The sequence below is a fragment of the Meles meles genome, chromosome 4 (assembly GCF_922984935.1).
Source record: "Meles meles chromosome 4, mMelMel3.1 paternal haplotype, whole genome shotgun sequence".
NCBI classification, from domain to species: Eukaryota; Metazoa; Chordata; class Mammalia; order Carnivora; family Mustelidae; genus Meles; species Meles meles.
Window position 1 is genome coordinate 119,529,713 of NC_060069.1, and position 5,411 is coordinate 119,535,123.

A 5,411-nucleotide genomic window follows, 5' to 3' on the forward strand; every position below is an offset into this window, starting at 1 on the left:
TAACTGATATGTAGAGAAACATTTTGTATCCTTATAAACTTTGGGTGTTTAATTTAATGTGCTGTAGTGTATCAAATGCAAAAGAGAAAATAAAACCCATACAGTGTGATGTAATTTATATCAGGAAATCATCCTAAAAATCATGAAGTGGTTGTTCTGAGTAACTTTTAAGGGGTTATAATTACATTATGCTTGTCTGTAGGTGCTTTGCATCTTACTTTTCCTTGGTAAAAGCAGAATACATTGAATTGACAGAATGACGAAATAAATTTCAGTCATCAAAAATCATGAAGGTACAGATACAAAACAATAGTCATGGAATATAGGAAGAAACTAAGATGAAATGAACACTATTTGTATGGACAGCAACATTCAAAGTTATATACAGAATGGTCAGCGTTTTGAAATTTTACAGCTATGGATGAGAACTTGGCATTTAATATATTAAGGCAAATGCCTTTGATCCTTATTGAGATTTAATTAATTTAATTGGTATGTAGATATTTTAAGAATATTAATAATTTACACCTTTATTAGTAACATTATGTATTATTGCCCTTGTCAGTATTTTATGTAGGTGTGTACACACACATAACTTAATTTTCTCTATAACTAAAGCAATGATTATCTTTACATAAAAATGGTGCTATCTTTTTTTTTTTAAAGATTTTATTTATTTATTTGACAGAGCGAGAGATCACAAGTAGTCAGAGAGGCAGGCAGAGAGAGAGGAGGAAGCAGGCTCCCTGCGGAGCAGAGAGCCCGATGCGGGGCTCGATCCCAGGACCCTGAGATCATGACCCGAGCCGAAGGCAGTGGCTTAATCCACTGAGCCACCCAGGCGCCCCAAAATGGTGCTATCTTTATTTTATAGTGATCTAATTCAGACAAAGAGAAAGTAAATTGCCCCATTTTACTAGGGAAATTTGTACCGAGGCTGTATTGATCTACCATCCATACTTGGCACATTCTAGGTTTCTATTTTTGTATACCCTTTATTTATCTTGCCTGTGTCATGTCTGTAAAGATATTTAACCATTAGAGTAACATTTTAAGTGTAGTTTTAAATCATATTGAATTCATGTATACAATTTATGAACTTTTAAGTTTCAATGTAATATGATATTATATTTAATGTAATTTTAGAGAAGAATTCCCTATACATTTAACTATGAGGAATTAATATTCACACTTAAAAGTTCAATTAGGGAGTGTCTGGGTGGCTCAGTTGGTTAAGTGTCTGTACTTGGCTCAGGTTATGATCCCAGGATCCAGGGATTGAGTCCCACATGGGAAGTAGAGAGGCCTGCTTCTCCCTCTGCCTGCCATTACCCCTGCTTGTGCTCTATTGTTCTCTCTCCCTCAACTTGTTTTAAAAAAGTACAATTCATTTTTTCTTTTTTAAAAAATCATGATTTTTCATTCGTTTAAACTTATGGAACTATATTATATATACATATTTCAATGGAAGGAAATTTTCACTTAAAAATTTCTCAGGTCTTCATTAACTTCTCTAGCCAAACTAAAGTGAAAATTTCTACAACATTTAATTGGAAGTTTTATATGATAATCTCTAAGTGTGAATTTTTAATTTTTCTTTAATGATCTTAAATCAGAATTTTACCCTGAATAATTGCAATTAAATTATGTTAACCATTTATATTTTGAATACTTTCTTTCTCAGACCAAGAAAGTGTCAATGGTACTTGTTGTCACTAAATCTGTTCTACACTGTCTTAGTGTATTTAGATATTGCAATAAAGTGAGAAACTTTTGAAAAAGCATGAGACCTTGAGAAAAGGAAATAAAACTTTCTCTATTTGCAGAATATTTGATTGTTTACATAGAAAATATTAAGGTACCCTCAAAACAACTACTAAAACTAAGTAAATTTAGTAGTTACCACATATAATTTTAGTAGCATCGATTAATTCAAATGGCATGCTAAAAACAATTCAATGATGCCAACAAACTTAAATTACTCCAAATAAACTAAACAGAAAAAATGTTAGAACTCTCTATACATACAGAACTAAAAAATGGCATTTCTGGGAGAAATTAAAAACTTATGTAAATAGAAAGTTATTCCATGTTCATGAACTGAAAAGCTTAACATTTCTATGTCAGTTCTTTCCTAATTGACTTGTAGGTAAAATTCCAATAGAAATCCCAGGGGGCTTTTTTTTAAGAACAGTTTTGTATCTAGCAAAAAATTGCAAGCCAGTACAGTGTGGTTCATTGATTTTTGGCAAGGCAGGGAAAAGTATTTTTAATATATATTGTTGGTATTACTGGATATCCATAAGCACAAGAATGAATTTGGAGCCCCTACTGTACACTATATATACATATAACAGAAATGGGTCAAAGACCTGAATTTAAAACCTAAAACTATTAAGTTCTTAGAAGGAAATGTGAAAAATGTCATGAACTTAGATTAAGAATTTTTTATTTTTTTTTTAGGGGCACCTGGGTGGCTCAGTGGGTTAAGCCTCTGCCTTCAGCTCAGGTCATGATCTCAGGGTCCTGGGATCAAGCCCCACATGGGGTTCTCTGCTCAGCGGGGAGTCTGCTTCCTTCTCTCTCTCTGCCTGCCTCTCTGCCTACTTGTGATCTCTCTCTCTCTGTGTCAAGTGGATAAATAAAATCTTTAAAAAAAAGAAATGTTTTTTTTTAGATATGATGCCAAACACACAGTAATCAAAGATAAAATAGATAGATATGACTTAATCAAATTAAAAATTCTGTGTGTCAAAGAACACTAACCAAAAAGTGGGAGGGAAAAACCTATACAATACGATAAACATTTGCAAAATTAGTGAAGTGCCATTATTTCTAAGCCACTCAACTGACAGTGCAAGAAAGTGTGTGTGTGGGTGTGTATGTACTAGCTTATGTGTACATATATATTCATAAACACTTGTATATCTAATCATCTGCATCTATTTAAGCTAAACATAAGTTCATATTGATGCATCCAACTTTAATCTGTTTCAACATGGATCTTTCTAGCCTCCTCCCCTTGTTTATTTATAGCTTCTCACTCCAATAGTTAAAAACTGGACTCTCACCATAAACCATTTATTTACTTAATTGTTTAATTTCAGTATAAATATATAGTGATTTCAGAATTCTTAACCTTTACTCGATGGGAAACAACTTTATTATCTAGAATATAAGTCTGTAGTTTCTTTACCTTTGGCTTTCAAGGATCTAAATGTTCTGAAATTATTTAGCTCAGTATTGCTTCCCCCACTTCCTTCAGTAGTATCCTATATTTGTAATGCATTTAGAATCTTTTGTCACATTCTGCGTTCTATACTGAGATCTGCTGACCTGTTAAATGATTTTTTAATTGCATATATTAAGTTTTATTCTATCGACTGTAAAGTTCTACTGGTTTTGACAAATGCATGCTGTCATATACTCACCATGACACTATCATATAGCAGCTTTATTATTCTAAAAATATCCCACGTGCTTCACTTATTCTACTCTCCTTCTTAAACTTGAACCTGTGGCAAAGCACCAATCTTTTAAATGCATGTATAATTTTTGCCTTTTCTAGATTGACATAATATAATCATATAAAATGTAGCCTTTATATACCAACTTCTTTGATTTAGTAATATGCATTACAGATTAAACTGTCTTTTTGCAGTTTGAAAGGGCATTTCCTTTCTTCACTAAATAACACAAACTGTATAAACATACCATTGTTCAAAAAGAATGAATACTGTTACGCTGAAAAAATAAATAAAATGGAAAAAAAAAAAAACTACGGACTCACAAAATTAAAAAAAAAACAAACAAAAAAAAACATACCATTGTTTACTTATTCATCCATCCATTGAAAGAAAGCTTGGTTGCTTGAAATTTTTGCATGCAGATTTTTGTGTGAACATGTTTTCAGCTGAGATGTTAACTATTCCAGATGATTATTATTGTGTTCAATAAGCCCCAGAGGGGCTTGGAATAAGATCATATAGCAACAAGGTTACAAATGGGGCTTTTCAAAAGAGATCAAAATACTATGTTTTCGGGGCACCTGGGTGGCTCAGCAGGTTAAAGCCTCTGCCTTCGGCTCAGGTCATGATCCCAGGGTCCTGGGATCGAGCCCTGCATTGGGCTCTCTGCTTGGCTGGGAGCCTGCTTCCTTCTCTCTCTCTCTCTCTGCCTGCCTCTCTGCCTACTTGTAATCTCTATCTGTCAAATAAATAAATCTTTAAAAAAAAAATACTATGTTTTCTAAAGATGGGGCTTTTCACAAGATCCCAGTGAGGTAAATCCTTCTCTTGGCTATGAGTCTGCCAGCCCTCCTGACTACCACACCATGGAACTGGGGAAAGGAGATGTGGATAACTCCAAGCAAAATGCCAAAGATCTCACTGTTCTTACCAAGTTTCACTAGTTTCTCTCAATAAATGCATTTCAGTTTTTCTTCTGTGCCTTTGGTTATTTGTAAAAGTTCTAAAATGTTTGATTATCATAGTTTGGCAGTATTTTCATTTCTTATGTGAGAGAGTAAGCTCACAGAGGTCATTAGTCCAACTACTGAAAGTCCCACACTACTCTGGTAATCTCTTCTCTAATACTTTGCCAACCATAGCAGACATAAATCAGAAATATGCTAAAAAAAAAATTCTGTTTCCTAAACTTTCTCTGACATAATTTCATCAGTCATACATTCTACCTCCAAAGTTATTAAGAATGACATTTTAAGCATTTTTCTGGTGGGTATTATGGCTTGACATCTTTCCAGCCTCTGATGGTGACTCATAAGCCATCAACTGCTCAGCTCTTAAGTCAAAGGTATAACTTTTAGTTATAATCATTATTGTTTTATTTTAATGCCAGCCACTCACTTCTAGGTACCAGTTTCCAGAATTAGTTATGATAGACATGGTATTAATTATTTTCCTTGACAAATGATCCTCAATCTCAATGGCATGAAACAGAAAGTTTTTGTTTCTCTTCTACCTCACCAAGGTATGTTGGCAGGAGTTCTTCTCATGGTAGCCACTCCAGATTCAAGCTAATGGAGGTTCCATTGCAACAAATAATTCAAAATTAACAAGGGCATGGGCAATTACTTGCTCAGAGATATATATCACTTTTGCTTACATTCTGTTGGCAAGAACAAGTCACATGTGCATAAGCAACTTTAAAAGAGGAGAAAAAATTGCAGTTCAACTGTGTACCCTTGAGAAAAGGAGAACTTATAGCAAGAACAGTTGAAATATACTCCAGAAATCTAGCAATTCACTTATTTATCATTCATATTAGGAAGTAGACAGGCTAGAAGATTTACATTCTTATACCTTTTCTGAGTAAGCCTTGTATCTACACTGCTAAATCAGGACAGTAGCTATTGTGGAGAGCAGCTCTAACCTAGAGATGGAAAAATATAT